The sequence below is a fragment of the Bolinopsis microptera genome, chromosome 1, assembly GCF_026151205.1.
Source record: "Bolinopsis microptera isolate Bmic1 chromosome 1, MBARI_Bmic_1.0, whole genome shotgun sequence".
In the NCBI taxonomy this organism is placed as follows: Eukaryota; Metazoa; Ctenophora; class Tentaculata; order Lobata; family Bolinopsidae; genus Bolinopsis; species Bolinopsis microptera.
The window spans coordinates 21,522,454-21,538,745 of record NC_087072.1 but is presented as its reverse complement, the minus strand read 5'-3'; the positions used below and the strand labels follow the sequence as shown (position 1 = coordinate 21,538,745).

Sequence of the window (16,292 nt, the reverse complement as noted above, 5' to 3'; positions counted from 1 at the left end):
GGCAAACATTTTCCTATATTTAATGGGTAGCAGTGCTTTACTTCTATACATGGCACCAATTCTCTTCATGACCTTCTTAATAATATAATCTACATGGCTTTTGAAGTTTAATTTACTATCTAGAATGAGGCCAAGATATTTTGTCTCTTTGCACTCCTTGATTGTGAAAGTTACCTCATTACATTCAATGGTTAATTCATCATGTTGATCAACAGAATCAAACAATAGGAATTCAGTCTTCTTTTCATTGAGTGATAATTTATTTACACTGAGCCATTTAAAGATTGTCATAAGTTCTATTTTCATGTTTATAAATGTGCTTCTGCAGGTTTGATCAAAGAATAGTGCACCATCATCTGCAAATAGAAAGGGCTTAGATAGGTTACAGGCATAAATGATGTCATTTATGAAGATACTAAATAATATAGGCCCAATGATGCTTCCTTGTGGTACACCACTCAGAACTTCTAAAAATGAACTTAGTTTGCCATTGATCCTAGTGCATTGATATCTACAAGATAAGAAGTTCTTAAACCAGGTTAAAGCAATGCCACCAATTCCATAATATGCCAATTTTTGAAGCAATATTTCATGATTCACTGTGTCAAAGGCCTTCTTAAGATCAAGAAAGATGATTCCTGGTTTATAAGACTTAGATTTACTCATATATATTTCGTCCATCAGATCGTACATCAAATAAGTTGTGGAGTGATTTTTCCGAAAGCCATATTGATGCCGGATGAAAAGTTTGTTCTCTTCCATGTAATCAGTGAGTTGCTTGCCGACAAAGTATTCTATAAGTTTTCCTACAAGTGGAAGGATGGATATTGGCCTGTAATTATTAGGATCATCTTTCATTCCTGCCTTATGGATGGGAGTTACTCTAGCTTTTTTACAAAGGGTTGGTACAACACCTGTATTAAGGCTCAAATTGACAATATGGGTCAGTGGCTCAACTATGTGTGGTACAGCTTGCTTAAGTAAAAATAGAGGCACATCGTCATATGAGGCCTTGTCATTCTTGAGCGTTTCGACATACATTAGGATATCAGTTTCATTTATTTCTTGGAATCTATCAAATGAGATGTTAGAAGTTCTAGGAGGTAAAAAATCAGTAAAACTAACTCTTTCAATATTGGGGGCCTGATTTTGTAATCTTGATCCAACATTTGCAAAATGAAAGTTAAATAGCTCAGGATCATTCTTATTGATAGTTTGACAATTAGTTGTACCAGGGGTCATATTTGATGCCAGTTTGATAGTTTTGATACCCCTTTAAGATCATTCTTGGCACTTTTAACTTGTAGATCATCGATTACATTAGCTTTTTTGCAGGTTTTAGCTAATTTATTTCTAATATTTCTCTGAATCTTGTAGCAATCCCAGGCCTCATTACACTTTATACATTTGCTACATATACCACATTTATTGCAATTTCCATTGTCTCTCTTATCCTTCTTTTTACGGAATTTCTTTAGAAGAAAATGTGTATGATTAATGGCATTTAAAAGTTCAGTAGAAGGTTTATGTATGAACTTTTCATGCCTTTCTATGGTCTTGCAAGGGAAGAAGGTTGCATATGCCTGTTCAATATGATGACAAAGGCCAGCAGTGATAGCTTCAACATCTGTACTTTCCAATAGTGGACTGTAATCAGAACAGGTATCTAGATAGTCTAAGAATTGTTTAACATTACGTTTACATTGATTTCTAATTTCAACCTTTTCAAATTTAGGAGCTATAGGTACTTTACAATCTATCTCACACATAATAGCTTGATGATCCCCAATACGTTCATCAAGAACAGAAGATTGAACAAAATCTGCATAACATTTTTTTTGTTAAATAATTGGTCCTTTTATTGATGTTTCATATTTCACGGCAGTTTCCTTTTCAGAGTTTGAGTTTATATTTAGAAACTAACCATACTATCTTTTAGATTTATGTCACTTATGATGGCTCCGGCTGAAAGTACTATGACTCATTTTATCTAGAAGATTGTAGTTTCATTGCTTCTGAAGTAGCTATCAGTTCGCCGGTCAATGTTGGGTATAATACTCTTGTGATTTAACCGTTTTGGACAACCTGGCGCTTATGGTTCTGGAGCCCGATTTTTCTCTAGACAATGGGAAGACCCAACCCATTGTGAATCAAAATGATGAAAGCCACCTCTTAGAGAACTCTCAAACAGGAGAAAAAACAGTCTTCCAGAAACTTCAGTTGCTGAAAATGAAACTGAAATTCTTGAGAAACTGCGTGAAATTGAAACGCCCACCACCATCCCTTCGGGTTAAAGGAGCCCCTACTATCCCTGATGCATCTAAACTTAAACATTTTTCTGTACTAGAGACACTGATGTTAGGAGAGGCCATCAAAAACAAACTGAATGAAATCAAACACATGACCTCTGTTTTTAAGGCTGGTGCACACGAAAAAATCCCGTTAGTCCCCTCTGAGGTTAAGAGAACCAAGGAGAAACACCAAAACAAACTTGGATTTCTACAAACAACAAGAGGAAACTGAGTGGAAGAGGTGGCCAAGAAAAACATTAAAAACTCTTCAACTCATTGAGGGAAATAAGAAGCGTGTGAATTTTAAGAACCGACAGCAGATAAACAGAAGACGAACTGAGAAAGAAGCCAAAAGACTCATAAAGGACGGAAGTGTTGTCATCCTTGTGAATGAACCTGTCCCACCCGGGGCTGTGTGTGTACTTGGAAAAGGGTTGGGCTTTGTACCTACACCCTCTCTTGATGTTGAAGGAACAAGATTGGACATGCGTTTAACAACGAACAGGATCCTTCAGTCTTCAAATCAGTCACTTAACAGCAATGACCAGTTTGAAACCCCGAACCTGCCCCAAATACCACCAAAACTCTATCAAAAATCATACTATTCATCACAGTCATCAGATGACAGTAGTGTTAATGATATTGTGAAGAGTATGGAGGCGGACCTTGACCAGAGATTGACCATTCAGAAAACTACAAGAGGCGACACAAAGAAGAACTTGTCAAAGGAAGAGACTGAGGGCCTAAAATGGCTTGAGTGCATGAACAATGAGGGAAAACTATCCGTTGTTCAAGCTGACAAAGGAGGTGCAGTGATCATTATCAACCCAGAGACACTAAGGAAGAAGACACTTGAGAAGCTCCAAAACCCGAATATCTATACTGAACTGAAGGAAGATCTCACCCAAACATTACACCATGAGTTATTCCTCAAATGGGTTGAAGGTAAAGAGAAAGGTTTTATCCATCCGATGACTGCAAAAAGTGTCATGGGTGTTTCTGATAATGATAGCACAAAAGAGGGGAAAGATAAGACCAATGCAAAGAGCACATCTTCATATTTCAAGCCAGGAAAAGCCTACTTTTACCCGAGTTTGAAGATCCACAAATTGAAGAGAAAAGACCTTGTGCCAGGCATAGAGCCCCCTGTGAGACTAGTCACTGCACTACAGGAAGGAATAGCAAAAAGGAGTGATGTCTTCTTGGCCAGTGAGTACTTCAAAAATCTTGAAAAGGACTATTGCGAAGACTTACTGACTGACTCAACGGAGGCACTGAGATGGCTTGAAGTATGCAATGAAGTTGAAACAGACAAACGAGCCCTCCGAGCTTTCACTTTCGACTTCAAAGCTCTCTACGACTCATTAAACCCTGAACTTGTCAAGGAAGCCGTTCATCATGCAATGAATACCACCAGACCAGACTGGACACCAGCACTCTGTGATTGGCTGGTCGACCTCGTTGATATCAGTCTAAGATCCTCTATTGGATGCTTCGAAGACAAGTGGTACGTCCAAAAGAACGGAGTGCCTACAGGTGGAAGTCTGTGTGTGCAGTTGGCCAACATAACTGTATTTTATGTAATGAACAAATGCGTTTACAGTAACACTGACATGATGAAGAGAGTCAGGACTGTAAGACGGTACATTGACGATGGTGCAGGTTTCTTCTACAGCACTGAAAGGAAATTTGACCAGTGGATTTCCGATGTAAACAAATCCTTGAAAGAATATGGGCTACTCATTGACGAATCCCAATGGAAGGAAGTTGGCACGCCTGTGGCTTTTCTAGATATCGAGTTTTGTTTCGACCCTGAGGGAAACTTACAAACTGACCTCCATATCAAGGAAACAGATTCAAGGAGCTATCTACATTTTAGCAGTGCACATCCAAACCATATTTATAGTGGAATAGTTTACAGCCAGTGTATCAGACTCAGGAGAATAATCAACTCACAAGAACGACTGGAAACCAGATTGAGTGAATTAAGCCAAGCGTTCAAGGCAGCTGCTTATCCCTCAAAAATGGTGAACAACATTAGCAAAAAAGTTCTCAACTCATAAAGAAACCTTGAACGAAGACCTCCCAAGGACAACACACTGAAGCCAGAGATCCTACCAATAAGGGTTGTCTCAACCTACGGAAGTGACTCTGACATTGTCACCACAGTGAAAAAGTATGAGGAGAACTTAAAGAAGACCAGAAGTTTTTGTAACCTGAGTGACTCAAAACAACAGAGTAACACCCTTGAAGAAAAGAAGAATGGCAAAAAGTTCTTCCAATTTGTCAAGAAAACAGGAAGCAACCTCAAAAGCCGGTTGGTTAAGGTGAAAGAAATAGCTCTGGGGAATAAGCATGGTCAAACAAGGCCGTGTAGAAAGAAGAACTGTGCAACGTGTGAGTCTATTGATAGTGCTACACAAATCAGCATCAATGGGAAACGGGTAAAACCAGCACCAGGTACATGCATCACTTACAACATCATATATTTGATCAGATGTAAACTGTGTGAGAAACCATACGTAGGCAAATCCACCAGAATGCTACGGGTAAGGTTTGGCGAACACAGAAGAGCATTCTACAAGATCATCAGTGGGCAAAAGGTTGACACGGATGATGACTCAAACTGCGTAGGACTCCACCTCCATATAGAGCATGGACTGACTCAGAAGGAAAATTTTAACAATAGTGTTTCAGTGTGTATCCTAGAAAATTCTAGTCCTAGTAGTTTAGATGTTAAGGAGCACCGATATATACATGCCTTAAATTCCCTCCGCCCCTCAGGAATGAATAGTACAAACCCTTTTAAGATTCCTTTATTGCATAATTGATTTTTATTTTGCCTGAGGGGCTTTCCATAAATTATTTTTTTAAATAATTGGTCCTTTTATTGATGTTTCATATTTCACGGCAGTTTCCTTTTCAGAGTTTGAGTTTATATTTAGAAACTAACCATACTATCTTTTAGATTTATGTCACTTATGATGGCTCCGGCTGAAAGTACTATGACTCATTTTATCTAGAAGATTGTAGTTTCATTGCTTCTGAAGTAGCTATCAGTTCGCCGGTCAATGTTGGGTATAATACTCTTGAAATCTGCATAACAGTTAGTGAATATTACATCAATAGTAGTCTGGGTAAAATTGTCTCCACGTTTAGCAACTCTAGTTATCCCTTGAATGGTTTGAACTAGATTGTAACATCTCAAGGTCATATCTAATTTTTTGTACTGGGTGGATGAGATATTATTCTGGTCAATGTTTATATCCCCAATCCAGATAACCTTTTTCCCGTTCAATTTTTTCATGCAAAAATGAATGTACTCAATAAAGTTATCAACACTGCAATAATTTCCAGAGCGATAGAAGCAGCAAACATTGATCTTGCTATTCTTAAGCTTCACCCATAATGCTTCAATGTTATCAAGCTTACTATCCATAACTAATTCTGTGTAAGCTAGTTTTTTGTTTATCATTAAGCCACAACCACCCCTAGAACTGTTTGGCCTGTCGCATCGCATAATGTTGAAGGAGGAAGGAATATTTATGGTGTCTGTGTCAATAGTATCATTAAGATTCATCTCATTTAGGGACAGTATGTCTAGCTTATGATCTCGAATGAGTTGAGTAAGTTCATTACTTTTAGCTAAATTTAGGAGACCACCTTGAATGTTACAGTGACCAATGCAAAGGTTATGAAATTTGTCAGCTGAGTTGTGAATATTTGTCATTTCACAAAACGTGTTAGTCGTTGTGTCTGATTAAACTAAAATCAGGTGAAAATTATCTGCCTGTAAATATTTTCAATAGAAAAGTTTTAAACTTGAAATCAAAATAAATATTCAGGTGGAAATGTCATGTCGATTTCAATGGTGAGCATGGTACTTGATGTGCTTTGCTAGTTTAAAGATACCATCGCTGTTTAGATGCACATTGTCTTCCCCAAATCTACTAAAACAAGATGATTTCCTAAATCCAGATCTATCACTAAACAAAAATCGATTCATCTCTGTGGGTATAAAGCTAACAAACGAGTATTTGGAAGGAATCTTAGATAAAAAGATATTGATGTCATTTATCACTTTATTTCTAGCAAAACTTTCTCTTGGTAAAATGTTTATGATCTTAATTTTTGCAGCTGGAGCCCACGAGTGAAGTGACTGGATCAGATTATCAATAGAGCGATTGGTGTTATCAAGGGCCTTTGCTTTTCCTGTGAACTCATCGGGTGACAATAATCTATTCCTCATGTGTCGAGGACTCTCTAGGATTAAGTCCACATCATTAGTTCCACACATGAGTACGATGGTCTTCACATTATTTGCATCAATTGACCTCTTTCTTTCATCTGAGTGGAAGCGTTCATTGATACCGTTTGCAATGCCACCAGGATAGTGAAATACATGTGCTTCTTGATGAGCAGAGGATAGTTTTGTAGCATCTAACTTGGAGAACATGCTTGAGCTAACATACACAGCAAGGGATTTGCTTTTGACTGAAGCAGGGGGTACGGTGCTCTTATGAATGATTTTGTTGGGTGATGATTTCCCTTTGATTGAGGGTTCAGTTTCTCTTACAGTAACGAAAGGCTTACTTGAGGTATCGAGTGGAGCAGACAAGGTTGCACTGCCATCAATCTGGCGCAGAGTAATGCTAATTCTCATGTCATCAGTATGGTCCTGAATAAGGCTGTGTTCAAAGCTGTCCTGAGATTTTCTGGTCATAATCATTATGTCGCCATGGGAGAGAGTAAGATTGGCAACATGGACTTTGCTTTTAGACCTAAAACTGAGGACTCTTGTTGCTCCTAACGATATGGTGGAAATCATGGAGCCTGGTGATATGGACCTCTCATCATCTGAATGGAATGGTATTCCTTGCTTGCCATTTTCATACTTAGTGATCATGGCGCTGTTAAATTTCAGACTTGGGAACTGTGAGCGTAAACGTTCTAAAATAGACTTTAATAAGGGATTGTCATTTAACGGCCTTGTGTTATGGAAGCCTCCATTGTAGGCATATGGGAAATCCCCATAGTATGCTACAGCCCTATTGTTAAACGTTTGTGTGTATTGTGTTTCCATATCCAACTTGAGAGTATCAACAAACCTGAATACACCTCGACTCAAATCATGATATGGATTGATGGACTTACCCACAACGTTAACACTGCAACTGGTTGAAGATTGTTTGTTAACATCAGAAGAATTCACAAGAGATGGGTTGCTATTAAGTTCAGTCACACTGCTAACTTCACAGTTTTGAGTTTCTGATTCATGTTCAGAGATAAGAACATTGTCCCCGCAAGAGAATGGAACCGCAATTTTGTCATGGCCTGAGCCTTGGGTAAGTTTGGTTAGACGAGCAATTTGTCTCCTCAAATTGTCGTTTTCAAGACTTAGTGATACACAGGTAGAACATTTTGCTTTTGCACTGTTAGGTCTGTCACGAAGGCTGTAATTTCTGATTGGGATACCGGACATAGTTCAAATAAACACAATAATGCAAAGAATTCAGGATAGAGTCTAAAACCGATGCTACTGTTTATAGTTATTTAGTTGTTGATTACAGTACCTTTGCAGCAATTCAGAAGATGGGAATGAGTGGTGTCTGATATTCTTTAGGTGATAGATGGGTGATAGGTAATAGATGGGAGTTAACAGCTCTTAAAACGATGTCTGATAGTCTTTAGGATGTCTTTAAATAAACTATCATGCAACAACCATTTACATCGACATACAACCTGTAATGGTTGCTACATTTGATTGAGGTGTTAATTCCCACTAGGGGTCCTCAAATTATTTGTTATATAGTAGTGTTAAAAGTATTAAAACATATGGGTGAATGATCTCTGAACACCTTCCAATTCAAGGATCAGCGACCAGTTACCATGCCTTGCCATCGGAGCCCATGCCTGCGAACAATACTCTATATGAAGCTTTACCAGTGACTTATAAAACAAGCCCAGCATAACACTTGTTTCCCTCGATATAAAGTCTCTTCAAAAAAGACTGGTGGCTTTATAAAATATTAGGGGCTTCTCCTGGCTTACTTGGCAAGCTGAACTTCACTGGTCTTGAAAACAAGCCAGACAGTTACGGATACATTCAGCTAATCATGCACTACCTCAATATTATTACTGTTAGCTGCATGCTTTGGATACATACCTTGAACGCTGTCCTTTTAATTATTGTCAACCCAAGCTTACTTAACCCTGGGCCTACTACATACCTCAAGGTTGTTTCTTTTAATACGCATGGCCTGATTCCCTTCTCACAGCTACAGTCCGACAATCCTTCTTTTGACAACACTAAAATATTTGAACTCCATCACTATATTCACTGCCATGAACCGGACATCCTCCTGATCAATGAATCTTGGCTTAAAAAGTCTATCATTGACTCTGAAGTCATACCTGAATCGTACAAAGTTTTTAGACTTGATCGTTCCTTACAAACCCATCCACCAGATCCACAGAATCCAAGAAGATTTAGGAAGCATGGGGGTGGCGTTTTAGTTGCTATACGTAGGGACATTGATATTGTATCTACTAAGTTAGAGTACAAGTGCCCGGCAGAGCTTCTTGGTATAACACTCAAATTTAGGGACGGTAGTAAACTAATTCTTTGCAGCTTCTATAGGGTAGGTACTTTAGGGGCCAACAATCATAACGCCTTCCAAGATTATGTTAGGAAGGCAAGGCAACGTAGAGGTGTTAGAGGTATTGTAATTGCAGGGGATCTTAATCTACCTGGTATTGATTGGCAGAATTACTGTAGCAGCAATCCGGTTGAACAGCTCTTTCTAGATACTTTTAGTAACTTTGGTTTAGAACAACTTATTACCAGTCCAACACATACTGGAGGAAACATTCTTGATCTAGTCTTAACCGATAAACCCCATCTTATCTCCGATATAAAAATTTCAGAACATAATATTCCATGTAAGTCTGACCATTTTGCAGTCTCCTTTACTTTGAAATCAAAGGTGAAGCGCATCAAATCGCAAAAGAGGGAATCTTTAAATTTTAAAAGAGCAAATTGGGATGCACTTAATGCAGACCTTGCAGATATTGACTGGCAGGCAGAGTTCACTGGTAATATGGAAACATCATGGAACAAGTTTAAGGAAGTTTTAGAGCAAAGAACCAATGAACATATTCCAAAGATTAAAATTGGAGGCAGGGCTCAACCTCCTTGGTTTGACGCTGAGTCTCATCAGGCCTGCCTAGAAAAAGAAAGGCTACACAAAAGTTATAAAGAAACCACGGACCCTTCCTGCAAGGCTGAGAAGTACTTTAAGTTCTCTAAAAGCAGAAGCGATTTTAAGAAAATTGCCTCCAACAAGATGGCATCTAGCTTTGAGGACGAGGATGATTCGAATCTAATTACAAGAAATTCTGGTCCTATGTAAAAGCAACATCTAAGAATACTCGCATACCTGAACAAATTCACCTAGAAGATGTACACAAAAGTGATCATTCTGACCAAGCAAACCTATTTAATACCTTTTTTCATCAACAGTTCTCATCGCCTAGTGATTATGATGTACATGTTGATAACACACTCACACAGGATGATATTGATTATGTATCTACCCTTTTCAGTTCGTCTAGGATAGTAGATATTCTCAAGAATTTGAATACTAGAAAAGCTATGGGATAGAATCCATGGTGAAGTTCTTAAAAAATGTGCCTTTACGTTAGCCCCAGCACTGGAGATTCTTTTCACAAAGTGCTATGTATCCGGCTTCCTACCTTCAAATTGGAAATATGCAATTGTTGTTCCAGTACACAAGAAAGGCTCCAAGAATGACATTAAGAATTATAGGCCAATATCTTTGACTAGCTTAGTTATGAAAGTCATGGAAAGAATTATTCGAGATGAACTTTTGAGTAGATGTTATGATAAAATTGATCCTCGTCAACATGGTTTCCTGCCTCACAAATCTTGTGCAACTCAGATGGTTGAATTCTGCGATAGCCTATCCCTCTCTCTTAACAAGAACATTAGATCTGATATTGTTTACTTCGATTTTGCCAAAGCATTCGATTCCGTTAACCACGACTTAATACTATACAAGCTAAAATTTTATTATAACATCGATGGAATGCTTCTCCAATTTATGAAAAGTTACCTCTCCGGACGTCAGCAATGTGTAGTTGTTAATGGGGCTATCTCTGCAACCCTACCGGTGTTGTCAGGTGTTCCTCAAGGGTCAATAATCGGACCAACACTTTTTGTTCTTTTCATAAATGATATATATTCTGGACTTTCTCAGGGCACTAATATCCTTTTATACGCTGATGATACTAAAATGTGGAGAGAGATATCCCAAGAGGAAGACCACCATTTACTTCAAAGCGATATTAATTATCTCATGACATGGGCAAGAACTAATAAGATGAAGTTTCATCCTGATAAATGTAAGGTCTTAGCTATACTTAAGAGGTGGTCTCCCTTAGATGGCATTTTACCATTTACACGTTACACTTACTCTATGGGCCAAACTCTTCTTGATTATACAGATTCTGAAAAAGATTTAGGCATAATCATGACGTCTAATCTAAATTTTAATAGCCAGGCCGATGCTCTATATGGTAAAGCTAACCAAAAATTTGGCATGCTTAAGAGAAATTGTCATTTTATTAATGATCTGAACAAGAGAAGAGTCTTGTATCTTACTCTTGTACGCTCAATATTCGAACACTGTCCCATCATTTGGCGACCAGCGTCCAGTAGCACTATCAATAGGCTTGAAGGATTGCAGAAAAGGGCCCTCAAATGGATTCGTAATGATTACGGTGTAAGCTATAGTGTAGAGGAAATCTATAATGCCCATTGTAAACAGTTAAATATTCTGCCCCTAAAGTACAGGTTTGATTACCATGATCTCAAGTTCTTTCATTCCCTAGTGCATCAATACCACCCATGCACCACTCTGCCTCAGTACCTTACTTTCTTCTCCGGGTCAAGCCGACTGAGAAGCTCACATCTTGATCACTTATCAGTAATATCTTCAATTCCACCTGGCTCAGCTATATCTAAATCTTACTTTTATCGAGCTCATCTCACTTGGAACCGACTTCCTCTTTCCCTTCGAGAGATTATCAGACCAGGTGTGTTTAAAACAGAACTTATTAAACACATCTGGAAGGAACATGTTTGTACTGCATCTGTAGATATTGACCCTAGTTCAGATCCTGACAATTCTTTTTCTCCAGACTACGGGTAGTGTATTTCTCTATTATTTTTGTTTTAATTTTTTTTTGAGGTACTCATCACGCATTTTTGCTTTATTCGGATACAATTTTGATTTAGTCTTTTATATTCAATTATTTAAATTTTATCGTTAAAACTTCATTCCATTGGAAATATTACAAATCAGCCAATTGTAATTGAGAATTTTTGGGTTGTGGCAATTATTCTTAAAAACCTAGAAATGCCTCCTAAGTTCACAGCTCATATTATTTGCCCATTTTTCTCCTTCTGCACTTGGGGCCCAATGTAATTGCTCGACTTTTCATCAGGTCTCTCGAGGCCTTTTGTTTGGTTATTTGGGTGTATTGGTGTCCCCTGATTGTTATCATCGCTGTACACTTGTCAAGGCATTTTTTGGTTTCTCTAGTCCATTTTTAGAAATTCTATACAACATTGATATTGTAATAAATTCTGATGATAATAATTGAAAGATTTCAATAAAAAAAATATATTTCTTGTAAGCCAGGCAATGGTTCCATTAGCTTTAGCAATGCACTTTCTCACGTGATCCTCAAACTTAAAAGCACTGTTAAAGACCACTCCAAGGTCTTTCTCGCTGTCAAGTCGACAGACCTCAAAGGCACACCACCGAACAATTACTGATTCTTATGATTACCAAAGCCCATTTGCACGACCATACATTTATCTACGTTAAATTTTAAACACCAATTGGATTCCCAAAGTTCTAAAAGTAGCAAATCAAAAACTTTAAATTCCGACAGACTAATTTTAAATACCCACATAACAAATTATACCCGCTAATGCTAAAACGTAAAAACTTATATTAACCTTATATTAAATTAATAATTTAATATAAAATTAAAAATTTTAACAATTATTACACTTCAAAATACTAAAATAAATGTTCATAGAACAAAATATTTGACTTTACCAGTCGCTTGACATTCATAATCCGCCTACGTGCGTAATTTCACCTAACCATGTGCTACTGCAAGCGCAAGTGCTCTGGATAGAGCAAGGCGTAATTATTATTCCATTAGTAATAAATCAAAATAATTCTATGGCTAAACTCAAAACTGTTGATTAATATAACGATTTCAGCCCTTCCAAATCGTTGCTCTTCTTTGCAAAGCAACGATTTCGTTATATATTAACGATCTCATTCTTGCTTCGATGCGAAGCAAGAACAAAAAATGATATTTTCGTGCGGCGCGTCGAAGCAGCGAAGTCCTCCAACTAAAACTGTTGCGATTCATGATGTCAATCCTTCACTAATGAAGTGGCCCATTGGTTTGGAGGACTTCGCCGTTTCGACGCGCCGCGTGAACTAGCATTCTTGCTTCGCATCGAATCGTCGATCGTTGCTCTGCTTCGCATAGCAACGATCTCGATGGGTTGACATCGTCAACCAACCCATTGGTGTATCTCGCCGATCTAACGGTTGCGAGAAACATTATTTGATTTAAATATGTATAATCATTACTACAGCTACATTTACCTGGGGACCCCAGGCTATTATGTTCATAAACATAGCCTGGCGTAATTGGTAATTGAACCCTCTAATACGAGCAAATAGGTGCGTTTATGTTAACGGGTGATACTCGTAAAATATCTGTTCCATACATTGGACCGTCGACGAGTTTGACGGATGTTACTTGTTACTCCACAGGCGGGGCTAAGTGCAAAGAAACTTATGCTGCTAACTGCTGCTCACTGCTGCTCACTGCTGCTCACTGCCGCTAACTCGTCTAAATTTCTTCGAAGTAGCGCGCCGATGGCAAGTGCTACGAAGTAGCGCGCGCCGGGCCTGATCATTAACAATGGTCAAGTTACTGTGCCGCGCCGCGCACTCATGTATGCTTTTTGCTTACCTGAGGACCCCAGGCTATTATGTTCATTAACATTTGGCGGAATGACAGGCTGAGCGCGGCCCAGTAAGCTTTTTGCTAGATCTAATCGGCGAAATGCGCTACTGTGCCTCGCCGAGCTGCGATGAATTGACATCGTCAATTAATCTGTTAATCGTTAAGCAGTAAAAATGTTAAAAGATGTGTACTGTACATGATCAGTGTTTAATATCGCATATCTGATATCATCTTCATCAAATAGGTTTTCGTGCGCATGAAATAGTTCAACTTGAACGTTTAAAAATTAACCTTTAAAATTAACCAACGTTGGCCTTGTATCACGTTGCGACCCCCACGGTCGTTTCACTTTATCGTTCGATCTGACGATACAGGGGGAGCCGCGCACTTCGTGCGCGGCGGGTCATACAACGTATGACAACGTTGGCCTATGAAACGTTTAAAAATTTTCATTCACAATCTAAAATTAAATACAACGTTAAAACGCTGTTTAATTTTAAACGTTGCTCATATCAATTGGTTCATTTTTTAATTTTGGGCGTTCGTGTAATGTTTTTATCCCAGTTTCAATGTTCAACGTCTTTTCAGTTTCAACGAGTCAGCTAGAAACTTTATTTCTATTTCCAGACTTTCATAATGATCATTAGGCTCACAACAGCTGGAATAAAATAAGTTAACCTCCTTTAACCTCCTACTACGCCTACATGGGTTGAGGGTCCCCCCTTTTCTTTTTTTTGGCTTTTACAGTGTGGGAGCTTGGGAGTAACTCTTAGAGGGAATATCTTCGATCAGATTTGCAAGGGTTTTGCTTGACTGTCCTTTTTCCAGTTCCCGCTCTCATTAGCGATTCATCAAGAGCGCTTTTTCCATGGGATTTATTTTCGTTGACTTACATATTGCGTAGTCTTAACTCTGATATCATTGTGGTAATTTAATTTCCCGAAGCTGCAAGATTTTGCAGTTTTCAATTCCCGGGTGCAGATAATTATATAGACTTAATATAGAATTGAAGTCGATGTACCAAGCGCTTAAGGGCCGTTGCAATCTATAAAAGTATAAATAAATTGTATATTGGAGGCAGTATTTAGTCTCGTCTAATATTATAATGCGAACAAAGTGGGGGTGACAGGCTCTGTTAACTTGGTGAGAAAAATCGCCATCAGGTCTAAATTCTTTTCTTTCTCAAGGGCTCAGGGTATAGGTAATAAGATTTCAGTGATGTTTCCCCGTTTATTAATATTATTCGCATTTGTTTATTTTATACGTATAATAATAGAGTTATAGTAGTTGACACGACATATTTTCCCCGGCTAGTTCTCTATTAATCAGGAATCTCATGTCTACAGTATCGAATTATAATCAGTACGCAGTTAATATATGTTATATTTTATCACAAGCATCCAATTATTAGCCACCCGTATCTTAAACTATATTTATCGTTTGGAGAGCTGTGCACTGTGCATTCCCACATTCAATTTCACTGATGCAGCTAGATTTCGAAATGTACCCGCGGGAACTTGTAGTTCATAGACTGTGTATTTTATCAATTACCATATTAGGAACCGACCGGATATCCGGCTGAATATTTTTGTTGAAACGGAGAAAAGTGGTTTCCAGAAAACATTTTCGGTCCGAGTCATTCTCAATACGTACCTCCCGTAATCGTATCGAGAGCTCGACCGCTTCTGAGATCGTTTTGGAAAAGGGAGGCCTGCCAGGAATGCTTACCGGCTGGCCGTGTTACTAGAGGTGGTTGTTTTTTGATAGCACGTGTCCTAGCGCGCGTGACGTCAAGTTCACTGCATGATCGCTCGCGTGAATTACAATCTGGAGTCATGACAACGACATTACTTCGCAAAGTTTAAAAGCTGTGATCTTTTATTTAGCCCAAAATCAAACTTTTCGCGATAATTCAAAATCAAAGTTGTCCCAAATTGGGTGCCTTCTGTGATTGCATTAAAAGGGGAAGCCTCGAATGCAAAATTGCGGAGAAAAGTGGTTACCAAAAAAACATTTTTAAAAAGAATTCAGAAAACCGAAAAGTCAACCTGCCCCTCCTCCCACCTCTAGCAGACCTCTAGCATTATTTATCGCGTTTAGTATTACGACCCAGTTTTGGCTGATCCGAGTCAAGTTTTGCGCAGACTGCAGAGTGCAGACTGCTGTCTAGTAAAAACGAGCAAGTGATAAAATATGCTTACATGCGAATCAAGGTACTATTAATAATTAAATTGTGCCCTGAATCGGGAAAAATAGACAACTGTGACGCTAATTAATTGGTATTTGGTCTATCTAATGGCTCTGCATAGTTTTGCAATAATTTACAACTTCGATCGGAATCGAGTTACCTTATCGGACCTTATTTGGACGGACATTACTTGAACGGACATAATCATGAACGGACATTAATATGAACGCTAGAACTAGTAGTAAGGGGAAAAGTGGTCGATTTAAGGGTTCCGTTGGATTTGAATGTTCACAAGGATTTCTCAACGGAATATGGTAGTTAAGACCCCTACGAACATAATTAGACTTGTTGCCAATTTTGTATCTCAACAGAAACACCACTTTTACCACTTTTTACCACCTTTGTACCACCTGTCTGGTTTGCCAAATATCTTTAGTTGTGAACGTCGTAAAAGGCTGCAAATTAACCTAGAATGTTTATCTTATCAAGGAGTAAAACTTTTGTGTGAAAAATTTTTACATTACCAATTAGTTAATCACCAAAAAAAGTGAAAATTTTTTATTGGCTCAAAATGATTGAAATCGTTTGAAACACGGAGAAATGTAGTTTTTAGAAAAACTTCAAAAATTTTTCACTTAAAAATTTTTTTCGAGACTTGGAAAAAAGTTTGAAAATTTAAAAATATTTTTTTCCGCCAAAAGTGATCGAATTGCATGAAACGTGGATAA

General features: G+C 38.2%; 1 protein-coding gene across 5 annotated transcripts in view; it reads right to left on the bottom strand.

The window, feature by feature from the left end:
• LOC134824516 (thioredoxin domain-containing protein 3 homolog) overlaps positions 1–8,109 on the bottom strand; it is a 54,158-nt gene extending 46,049 nt beyond the window's left edge. For 4 of the 5 annotated variants that reach the window (XM_063836437.1, XM_063836444.1, XM_063836426.1 and 1 more), the window contains exon 1: positions 8,085–8,109. The gene's annotated coding sequence lies outside the window, so the exon portion shown is untranslated. The remainder of the gene's footprint in view (positions 1–8,084) is intronic. The other variant, XM_063836450.1, reaches the window with a different exon arrangement.
• Positions 8,110–16,292: the final 8,183 nt, after the last annotated feature.